This window comes from Pantherophis guttatus, chromosome 1 (genome assembly GCF_059756535.1).
Source record: "Pantherophis guttatus breed Tessera chromosome 1, ASM5975653v1, whole genome shotgun sequence".
In the NCBI taxonomy this organism is placed as follows: Eukaryota; Metazoa; Chordata; class Lepidosauria; order Squamata; family Colubridae; genus Pantherophis; species Pantherophis guttatus.
In genome coordinates, this window is record NC_142063.1 from 131,052,211 (window position 1) to 131,062,750 (window position 10,540).

The following is a 10,540-nucleotide window of genomic DNA, read 5'->3' on the forward strand; positions in this document are numbered from 1 at the left end:
TGGAACAAGAGATTCTAAGAAAATAATTAGGAATTGTATTATATTGTATGAGTTTAAATTTAGGGGTACTAAAGAATTGAAAATAAGACCCAGAAATAAAAAGTTCAATATATGAAATTGTAGTAGTCGGAACATTTGGGTTAAGATACATATTTAATTGGTTTCTACCAATATGTGATTGTATTATTTGGAACAGTTGATAAAAGAATCATTGGTGATTAGAATAAGAGAATTTAAGGAAATAATTGGGGATCGTATCATGTTAGGTGAATTTAAATTTAGGGGTTCAAATTTTAAGGAGGGAAAAGAAAATTTGAATTATAATAGCATGAGAAGTTAAGATGAAGGGTTAATATTGGTTTTTTTTAAATTAGAGAGAATAGGTGCTATGAGAAAAATTGTATATATAAAATTGTGTTAAAGATGAACAAAAATCTGTACAAATTTAAGACCGGGCCAATATTTTGTTCAGAAAAGATGTATTGTATGCTTGTTTGTGTGTTTAAAAAATAAAATTAAAAAAAAAAATACCACCACTACCCCCCCAAAAAAAGAATAGAGCTGGAAAGGACCTTGGGATTTTTCGAGTCCAACTCCCTGCTCAAGGAGGAGACCCACAATTTGAGACAAGTGGCTGTCTACTCTCTTCACCCACAACTTCTGAAGGCTAGTTGTTCCACTGGTTAATTGTTCACTGTTCACTTCACTGTTAGGAAGTTTCTCCTTAATTCCAGGTTGCTTTTCTCTTTGATTAGTTTTCATCGATATCACCATCCATCCATCCATCCATACCACATTACCACATCACATATCACATTAGTTTCCCTGTGACAGTGGCTAAAAGAAACTGAGTGTGTAAAATGTTTTTTTAAGATTCTGCAAAGCCACCTTCAGTAAAAATACAGAATAAAGGCTAGTGAATAGATTATGTAAAGCACTGGGTGAATTTGTTACTGAAACCTCTTCATGGCTTAAATCTGAAGTGTTTGGAATAAAGCACAGTTCCTATATGGAGTACTAAATAGATTCTAATTTGTTTTTTTCCTTCTAATCCATTAATTTTAGCTTTTATATCTGTTAGTAACTGTGTTGCTGAGCTCTTTCATGTGGATTTTGCAAGGTCTAAAATGCCATTAATGAAACATGACTTATAATAGCAATATCCCCCGACAGATCAAAATTGCAAATAGAAACATTCCAATGCTACTTAGGGGCATCATATCATTGCAATTACTCCTGCTTTTCATAATATCTGAATAAATATACATTTTTATTAACTTTTCCTTCATGATTTCCCTAGTGGGTACAGATTGTAGTATAAATGTTTTGTTGCAGTATTTGTTGCTTCAGAGAACACTCACATCTGAATTAGCTTCAGTTTAATCAATTAAATTAATCAAAAATTACTTCAGACTGAGTTTCAGACTCAGGAAATAAGCAAATAAAGGAAATAAAGACAGTTACCAAATTAGGGGAGGATGAATATAAACTTTGATTTCTTTCTATTTCCCATTATTTCTATTTTTAGCTGATTTTTTTTCCCATTTCCCCATTAATTTGACTTTTTAATAATTGTTCTCATATCCTTGTACTTTTCCTACTCTATACATTTGTTCATACAAATATGGAACAGTGATTAAAGTCAGATATATCTGCAGGACCTAATGCTTTTAACAAAATGATGAAACACCATTCCATTCTCATGAATGAGTCCTTCCCTGCTCTCCATTTTTCTATATGCACACACCGTCACAATGCCTGTACAAGAGGCGAAACTTTTGTCATTGTTCCCTTTTTTCTCCTCCTATTATCATCTCTGGTCAAGGTGTTAGTCTAGTCCAGGGGTGTCCAATCTTAGCAACTTTAAGACCTGTGGAATTCCCCAGCTAGCTTCTGGGAGTTGAAATCCACACATCTTAAAATTGCTAAGGTTGAGAAACAGTGGTCTAGAATGAAGGACAGCATGTTCAAACCCTACTCTCATCTATGAATATGTTGGTCTCCACCTTTTACCCAAACTTACCCTATAAGGTTGTAATTGTGAGAAAAATTAAAGCAAAAAACATTATGCCCTGACCACAGTGAAGAGAAGCTGAGAACTGTCTAGACCAGTCTATCAGAGCCTGCTTTTACTTTTGTTTACCTTCTGAGTAATCCCTATATCTTTCCTTTGTTTTTTCAAATATTTGAACACACGGATGCCTTCTCATCCCTACTTCAGAGGTGGGTTTCAGCAGGTTCTGACTAGTTCTGGAGAACCGGTAGCAGAAATTTCGAGTAATTCAGAGAACCGGTAAATACCACCTCTGACTGGCCCCACCCCCATCTAGTTTCTGCCTCCCGAGTCCCAGCTGATCAGGAGGAAATGGGGATTTTGCAGTAACCTTTCTCTGGAGTGGGAAGGGAATGGAGATTTTCCAGTATCCTTCCCCTGCCACGTTCACCAAGCCACACCCATCAAGCCATGCCATGCAGAGAACACAACAGCCTGGTAGCCCAGGATAAATGGTCTTCATAGGGCAGTAACAATAGGTTGATGGAGAGGGACGGTCAATCTTGAAGCCAATCAGAACTGAGGTTTCGATTAGAATAGAAATTAGTACTGAAAACCATCCCCTCTGAAGGTCTTCAGGCAGAAACAAGCATTTTTGAACTGGGAAGCCAGGCAGGGGATGCATTTCCAATGAGATAGGAGGGGGAAGAATGTGTGATCATCCATGCCTGCGTGCTAGAAATGGTGAGTGCCCCCCTACTGGCCATGAGCCAAGCAGAACTATAGATTTGCCCTCAGTTATATACTTTCCTTCAAATACTTGGCCACCTAATGAGTAAGAAGGATTCACTGGAGAAAAGCCTAATGTTGGAAAAGATTGAGGGCAAAAAAAGAATGGGAAGACAGAGAACGAGGTGGCTGGATGGAGTCACTGAAGCAGTAGGCATGAGCTTAAATGGACTCCAGAGGATGGTAGAGGACAGGAAAGCCTGGAGGAACATTGTCCATGGGGTAGTTGATGGGTCGGACACAACTTCGCAACTAACAACAAAAACAATATACTTTTCTTAGGAAAGAAAGAGCCTGGTTTGTGACTAAGAGAACATGCTTCATGTACGAAACCAATTTTGAAGAGTATTAAGCTGTCTGCATTGGTGAAATTCAGAAATGAAATGTAATTATTCCATTCCCAAAAAAGGAATGTTTGGATTCAGTCCTCCTTTGCTGCTATTACAAAATGCCAGCTTTGGTCTATTACTATCCTCACGTGCAATGCATTCTATTCCCTACTTTTCAAAAGATAAAGCATGACCTCAGATTTGTCACTATGGCTGTGGGATATTTGGGGTTTAAGGAATTGCAGCTTAAGCCAAAACCATCTTTTGGCCTTCAGAGCTGAGTTGCGGCACAGTATGATTTATCACCTCAACGGCTGTTAGTATTTGGATTTATGAAATCTGTTTGGGACAGCTTAGCTTAGCCTCCGTGACAGGCTTTGCACCCTGGAAATAAGACAATTCAAGTTGGGATGAAACAGCAACATATTCTCCTTATTAAGATATTTCACAGCATCTCATCTGGCAACTCCAATAGTCGGAAGAGGTGTCTAAGCATGTGCAGAAAGCTCTGGCTGCTGTTAGAGCTGCCAAAAAAACAGCAACACCTTTCATTTTTAGAAGCAGGATGGGTGCATGCTCTATGGATCTGTTTTCTGGAATTTCAGTTGAATCACTATAAAATCAAAGTTTCTGTCTTCTTCCATAGCTGGAATTTACTGAAGCAGTCACACCAATCGTCTTCTGCAACAGGATGTAGATTATTCACTGTATCTTCCAAGGAAGGCGGAAGGGTTGAGATCTCAGATTCAAAATACTTGCCTGATGTACCAAATGGAAATTAAAATGTTCAGTACACAATTGCACCCCTGTTGGCCCATCTTGATCACTATGCTGCTTTGTATTTATGTCCTTCGGCACACTGGGCCTCCTACTGGAGTCAGTGTTGCTTTAGAGAAGGATTTTTCCTGGTGCAAGAGATAGTGTCAGGGGTCCCTGTATCACAGGGTTGACTATATAGAATAGAATAGAATTCTTTATTGGCCAAGTGTGATTGGACGCACAAGGAATTAGTCTTTGGTGCATATGCTCTCAGTGTACATAAAAAGACAAGATACACTCGTCAAGAATTACAAGGCACAACACCCAGTGACAGTCATACGGTACAATAAGCAATCAAATCATACTAGGAACAATCAATATCAATATAAATCACAAGGATATAAGCAATAAAGTTACAGTCATGCAGTATATCAACCCTGCTCCATACATTCCCCCCTCCCAGTTTCCCACAACAGTAAATGTGGCAGGCCTGAAGGCCCAATGCAAAAGATGACTTCCAGGCCTGGCAGATAGCATATTCGATTGAAAGCGACTGAATACTTGACAATTGAGCCTTGATAAAATGATCTAGTGGTGGTATATGTACAACTATTACATTTGGAAGCAGAATTTATTCTATAAGGCCATGTATTTATTTATTTTTAAAAGCCAATTTTTTGTGTTGCCTCTGTTCTTCTGCCTATCTTTTGCCAAATCATGTTTACGTACACACACGTCAGTAAAGTCACCAAAAATATGAGGAAAGTCTTCTAGTGAAAAGGTTCCATTTCAATTTTGAAATGAGAGAGGGAAGGTATATATATAGCATATATATATACATATAGATACATATATACATGTAGATATATACATATCTACATATATGCTTCTGCTTGTGTCCCTGTATGTGCATGGGATAATTGGAAAATTAATCAATTTCAGGAAATATCATAATACTGCCGTATGTGCTTATAAGAGATGTATTGCTCATCAAAAGTAGTCATGCACAATTCAATAGCAGAAATTTCAGTATTTTGTTAAATTAATTAATGCAAGGAAAAAACCATGGGGATGTTGTGTAATTTGCTACCCCAACTCCTCAGCCGTAAACGAAGAGACACACAAAGAGAGAGAGATGTACAAAGCCATAATTCTCCAAGATGCTAACATTGATATATTCACTAGGGATGGGGATTTTATTTCCAGTTGCAAAAAAATGGGCAATCCTATATCTACATAAAATGCCTCCTTGAGATACAAGTTTTCCTTTCAGAAAAGACTTGAGTAAAAATCGTAATTTATTATGGAACAACCCAGTGGTGGGTTTCAATTTTTTTTTACTACCAGTTCTGTGGGTGTGGCTTGGTGGGCATAGCATGGCTTGGTGGCTTGGTGGATGTGGCAGGGGAAGGATACTGTAAAATCTCCATTCCCACCCCACTCCAGGGAAGGTTACTGCAAAATCCCCATTTCCTCCCAATCAGCTGGGACTTGGGAGGCAGAGAATAAATGGGGACGGGGCCACTCAGAGTTTTTACTACCGGTTCTCCAAACTACTCAGAATTTCCACTACCGGTTCTCCAGAACTGATCAGAACCTGCTGAAACCGATTTGAGGATAAGGGTCAAAGGATTAAAATTAGACAAAATGTTGTTTTATAAAATATAATAAAAATGGAGTGGTATTGAATTGAAATTAAGAATAAATGGTGATAAAATTGTAAGGTAAACACTTAACAAGAGGTTAGAATATTGTAAAAATTATTTTGATATGACTTGTATAAGATATAAGGTAAAGAAGAATAAAGATAGATTTAGAAATGTTATGCAGATGTAAAAATGAGTGAAAGTGAATTTAAAACTAATTTTGGATAGATATAATGGATTTATATAGATGAAAATGTTAAATTTGAGTTAAAATTGGTTTTTTTTAAATTTGAATTTCTTTTTTATCTTCTTTTCTTTTCTTTTTTGTTTACTTATAAAAGATGTAATGGAAATTGTGAATTGAGCTTGTGAAAGGAATGTAAGCGTGGTAACCATCTATGACCGGATCGAGATTTTTGCTCTTGAAAGTTATGTTTTATGTTTAAATTTGGAACAAATAAATAAAAAATATTTACCAAAAAAAAAAAAAAGAACCTGCTGAAAGCCACCTCTGGAACAACCTGATAATCTGGAAAAGCTTTAAGTGATTAAAATTGAATTTTATCCATTGCAAATCTAAAATTCTTTCTGTGAATGAAGATTGAAAACAAATTTACACATGATAGATAGATAATAGATAGATAGATAGATAGATAGATAGATAGATAGATAGATAGACAGACAGATGATAGATAGATATTTCATTTCATTTCATTTCATTTCATTTATTCGAATTTCTATACCGCCCTTCTCCTTTCGGACTCAGGGCGGTGAACAGCCAGATAAAAAACATCTATACAAACATCACAGTTAAAAAATAAAGTTAAAATAATTTATAAATTTGGCCCATAATTTAAAACTTGTCAATTAAAATAAATATTAAAATTTTAAAACTAACCCTAAAATCAGGACAGACCGGCTAGCTGAAAAAAATAAGTTTTTAGGGCCCGACGAAAAATCCGGAGGTCGGAGATCACTCGTATCGCTGGGGGTAGATTGTTCCATAGGGTAGGTGCCACCACAGAGAAGGCTCTCCTCCTGGGGGTCGATAGATAGATAGATAGATAGATAGATAGATAGATAGATAGATAGATAGATAGATAGATAGATACATAATGCAGAGAAATAGAGAGTTGAACACCATTAAGATATTCTTTTTGATGTGTATAAAAACAAATATGGTAAAAGACCAGCATTTTCAGTTTTTGAACTGCAATCCATTTCAAGTCTGGTGGGGCAGTGCATTGGCTAGTTCAATGAACTTTATACATTTGCCTTAAAGATTTGTCATTTTGAAATTGTTCTTTCCAGTTTCATTGTGTGTTTTCGCTACAAAACAGATGCTTGCCATTGCATTGATTTTTTCATTTTCCTTAAACTAACAAAGTTACCTTTAGGCACACAATTAAATTAATTAAGAGTTTTTCTTTGATCTGCTACGAAGCATACAAATCAAAGATGTTAACTGCTCTCTGAACTTATCTGCTCTGATCAGTGTTAAGAAAATTAACGTTACTCTTCTGAATTTGTATCAGTTCAATTTTAAGATAGAGTCATGCTTAGCCCGTACACATCTATTTCATGTAACATTATACAATTAAAAGAGTAACATTAAATCAATTAACCAAATGATAAGGAAAAAAAATATGCAATCCAACATTCTAAATACTTCTTCAAACAGTAGTAAAATGCTTGTTCTAAGGCACTCATTAGGCCATTCTACATTTGACACAGTGGTGGGATTCAAAATTTTTTTACCACTGGTTCTGTGGGTGTGGCTTGGTGGGCGTGGCTTGGTGGGCATGGCAGGGGAAGGATACTGTAAAATCTCCATTCCCACCCCACTCCAGGAGAAGGATACTGTAAAATTTCCATTCCCTCCCAATCAGCTGGGACTTGAGAGGCAGAGAATAGATGGGGGTGGGGCCAGTCAGACATGGTATTTACTGGTTCTCTGAACTACTCAAAATTTCCGCTACTGGTTCTCCAGAACTGGTCAGAACCTGCTGAAACCCATCTCTGATTTGACAGAAAATAACTATCAAGATTCCTTCCATTCCCCACCATCCAGTCAGAGCTGGAGAAGCTTCTTGAATGAGAAACGAAATGTCTTCAAAGAAAAAACAAGACGGTTCAGTTGCCTCCAGAAAAAAAAAAAGCAATTTTGGGACACTCAGGAGTTATTATAACTTGAAGAAATTGGAGCAGATATATTAGAAACATTGATAGAATGATGTGTAGGGTATAATGCTAACAAATAAACAATGGATAAAATAAAACCAGCCCTTGTGTAAGCAGACTTCCAGTCATGCAGCAATATCTCCTCTTTCCCACCTCTCCATCATCCCTTCACATTTGTTTATGTGGCACTGGTGGAAAGACCCTATCTAATTTTGGGCAATTACATTAATTTTCATATGGGAAATGGACCATGCAGGATTTCAATACATAGACAGTTTATATCCATTTTCATGAGAAAAGGACTCTTCCAAACTCAGTGTATGAATTGGGAAATACAGTACAGTGGTGAAATCCAAATTTTGTTACTACCGGTTCTGTGGGCGTGGCTTGGTAGCCGTGGCAGGGGAAGGATATTGCAAAATCTCCATTCCCACCCCACTCTGGGACCAGCCAGATGTGGTATTTGCCAGTTCTCTGAACTATTCAAAATTTCCACTACCGGTTCTCCAGAACCTGCCAGAACCTGCTGGATTTCACCCTGGTACAGTATATTTTTTTGTATACATATATATGTATGGGCCTGCCTGCCTGCCTGCCTGCCTACCTGCTGCCTGCCTGCCTGCCTGCCTACCTACCTACATCTATCTATCTATCTATCTATCTATCTATCTATCTATCTATCTATCTATCTATCCACACCACTTGCTTAGATAAGCCCTTAGCTTTCAAGCAATACTTGAAAATTGTTTTGCAAAATCACTTCAGTCTTTTAATGAATATCATTTACTATTCCATTGGGAAGACAGGAAAGAGGCAGATAACAAGGGCCTCTTACATTTTCTATCAATCCTCACTGTAACTGTAACCATGAAGTAAATGAAATATGAAAACGCAATGTTTTCATTTCTATCTTTCCCTTTTATCTAATTGCATTATGGCATTAAGGTGTCCTGGGACGTTTCAGGAAGAATCACTTCAAGTTTTAACATTCTGGTCATAGACTATTACACCAATTCTCTCTAACTGTAATCTTCATATTATTTACCTGGGATATGACTATATTGAAGATAATAAGATTTACTTCGGAGTGTGAATAAATGGCATCGTGGCATAAGTAAATCAAATAAAACAGTTGAGATTGTAATATTTTCAGAAGGGTGATGGGGAGAGGGTTAGTTCCTTGATAACCATTTTCATGGACTGAAAAGTATCACACAATTTTAAAACCAATTCTGTTTTGATCCTGTTCTATTCATTTGAATCTTATTTCCCCTACACAAACATACTCTACATTTACCCATTTTCTTTCCCAATCTCATTTTAAATGAATGGACGTTGTACTCCATTGAGGTCTGCAGTCCCGGGTGATTTGTTCTGTATTCCGTGCCATTTCATCAAATGGGATACAAATCAGGGGTGAAATCCAGCAGGTTCTGACAGGTTCTGGAGAACCAGTAGCGGAAATTTTAAGCAGTTTGGAGAACCGGTAATGGAAATTTTGAGTAGTTCAGAGAACTGACAAATATCACCTCTGGCTGGCCCCCGAGTGGGGAGAGAATGGGGATTTTGCAGTATCCTTCCCCTGGAGTGGGGTGCGAATGGAGATTTTGCAGTATCCTTCCCCTGCCACGCCCACTAAGCCACACCATGCCCACCAAGCCATGCCCACAGAACCGGTAGTAAAAAAAATAGGATTTCACCACTGGTACAAATGGATGATTATATGTCAGTTGGCAACATTAGGAAGATACGAAACAGAAAACAGGTTCCTAAAGTTTCCCTTAGAGAACTAGTTGGTGATTTAATAGGGATTTAACATTTGTAGGACTAGCGGTTAACCGGCAAGGATAAAGTAGATGTTTTTAGTAGCAATTAACCCTGTCCACCACCTGATTTCATTCTGTAACTTAAGCCCGTGAAACAGCTTTGCACTAGAGAGTTTCTGACTTTTGATCCTGGTTGTCAAGAGTTCCTGGAGCTTTATTGGAATTTTTTTAGTTTTTGCTCCAGGTCATGAGCTCATAAAATGTATGTTGCAGCTTCTACACAGGCAATTTGCTCTGGTCAGTTAGTCAATCCCTCAGGGCAAGAGGATTATTTCCTCTTACAGTTAAACTATGTGTGAATAGCAAATCTCCAATGTCTTTGATTGTTCTTCAGCTTTAGCTTTGCCCCTTATTCTTGTCCTCTGTTTTGTCCTTTGGTCTCAATTTCTTCCTTGTCTATGTCTCTGCTTCGTTTTTGGATTCTGATTTCCTTTTCAACTTCCTAATTCCCCGTTTTTCTTATATTGTTGTCCAGGGCTCAGTTTTCTCCATAGATGTCCAAGGTTATTTCATATTGAGGAGTGTCAAGATTTCAGGAACTATGATTGCCAAATGTTTCTCAGTCAAGAGGTAGAGATGTAAACCTATACTTTCCCCAAGGAGAGGAGTTAATTTACATTTTGAATCCACACAAAGATTCAAGTTTTCTGAATTTATTTTTTTAAAAAATTAAAAAACATTGAAAAGAGTATGAGATTATAGAAAGTTAAAAAGTGACTGCTTCAGTGTAATATAATACTTACAAAGCAAATGTTGCAATGAAAAAGCTTGGTGGAAGAGAATCGCTTTAGCCCAGCACTGTAAAAATAAATCAAATTTGCTTCTGATTGGCATGCAAAGACCAGAAAGTTTGGCCTTACAAGACAGCTATTAGATAGTGGAAGCTTTAGAATGGAGGTTGGAGATCATAAAGGATTTATGTAGGAGCCCTGGTACTGCAGTGGTTAGAATGCAGTTTTGCAGGCAGACTCTGCTGATTGTCAGCAGTTCGATCCTGATTGGCTCAAAGTTGATCTA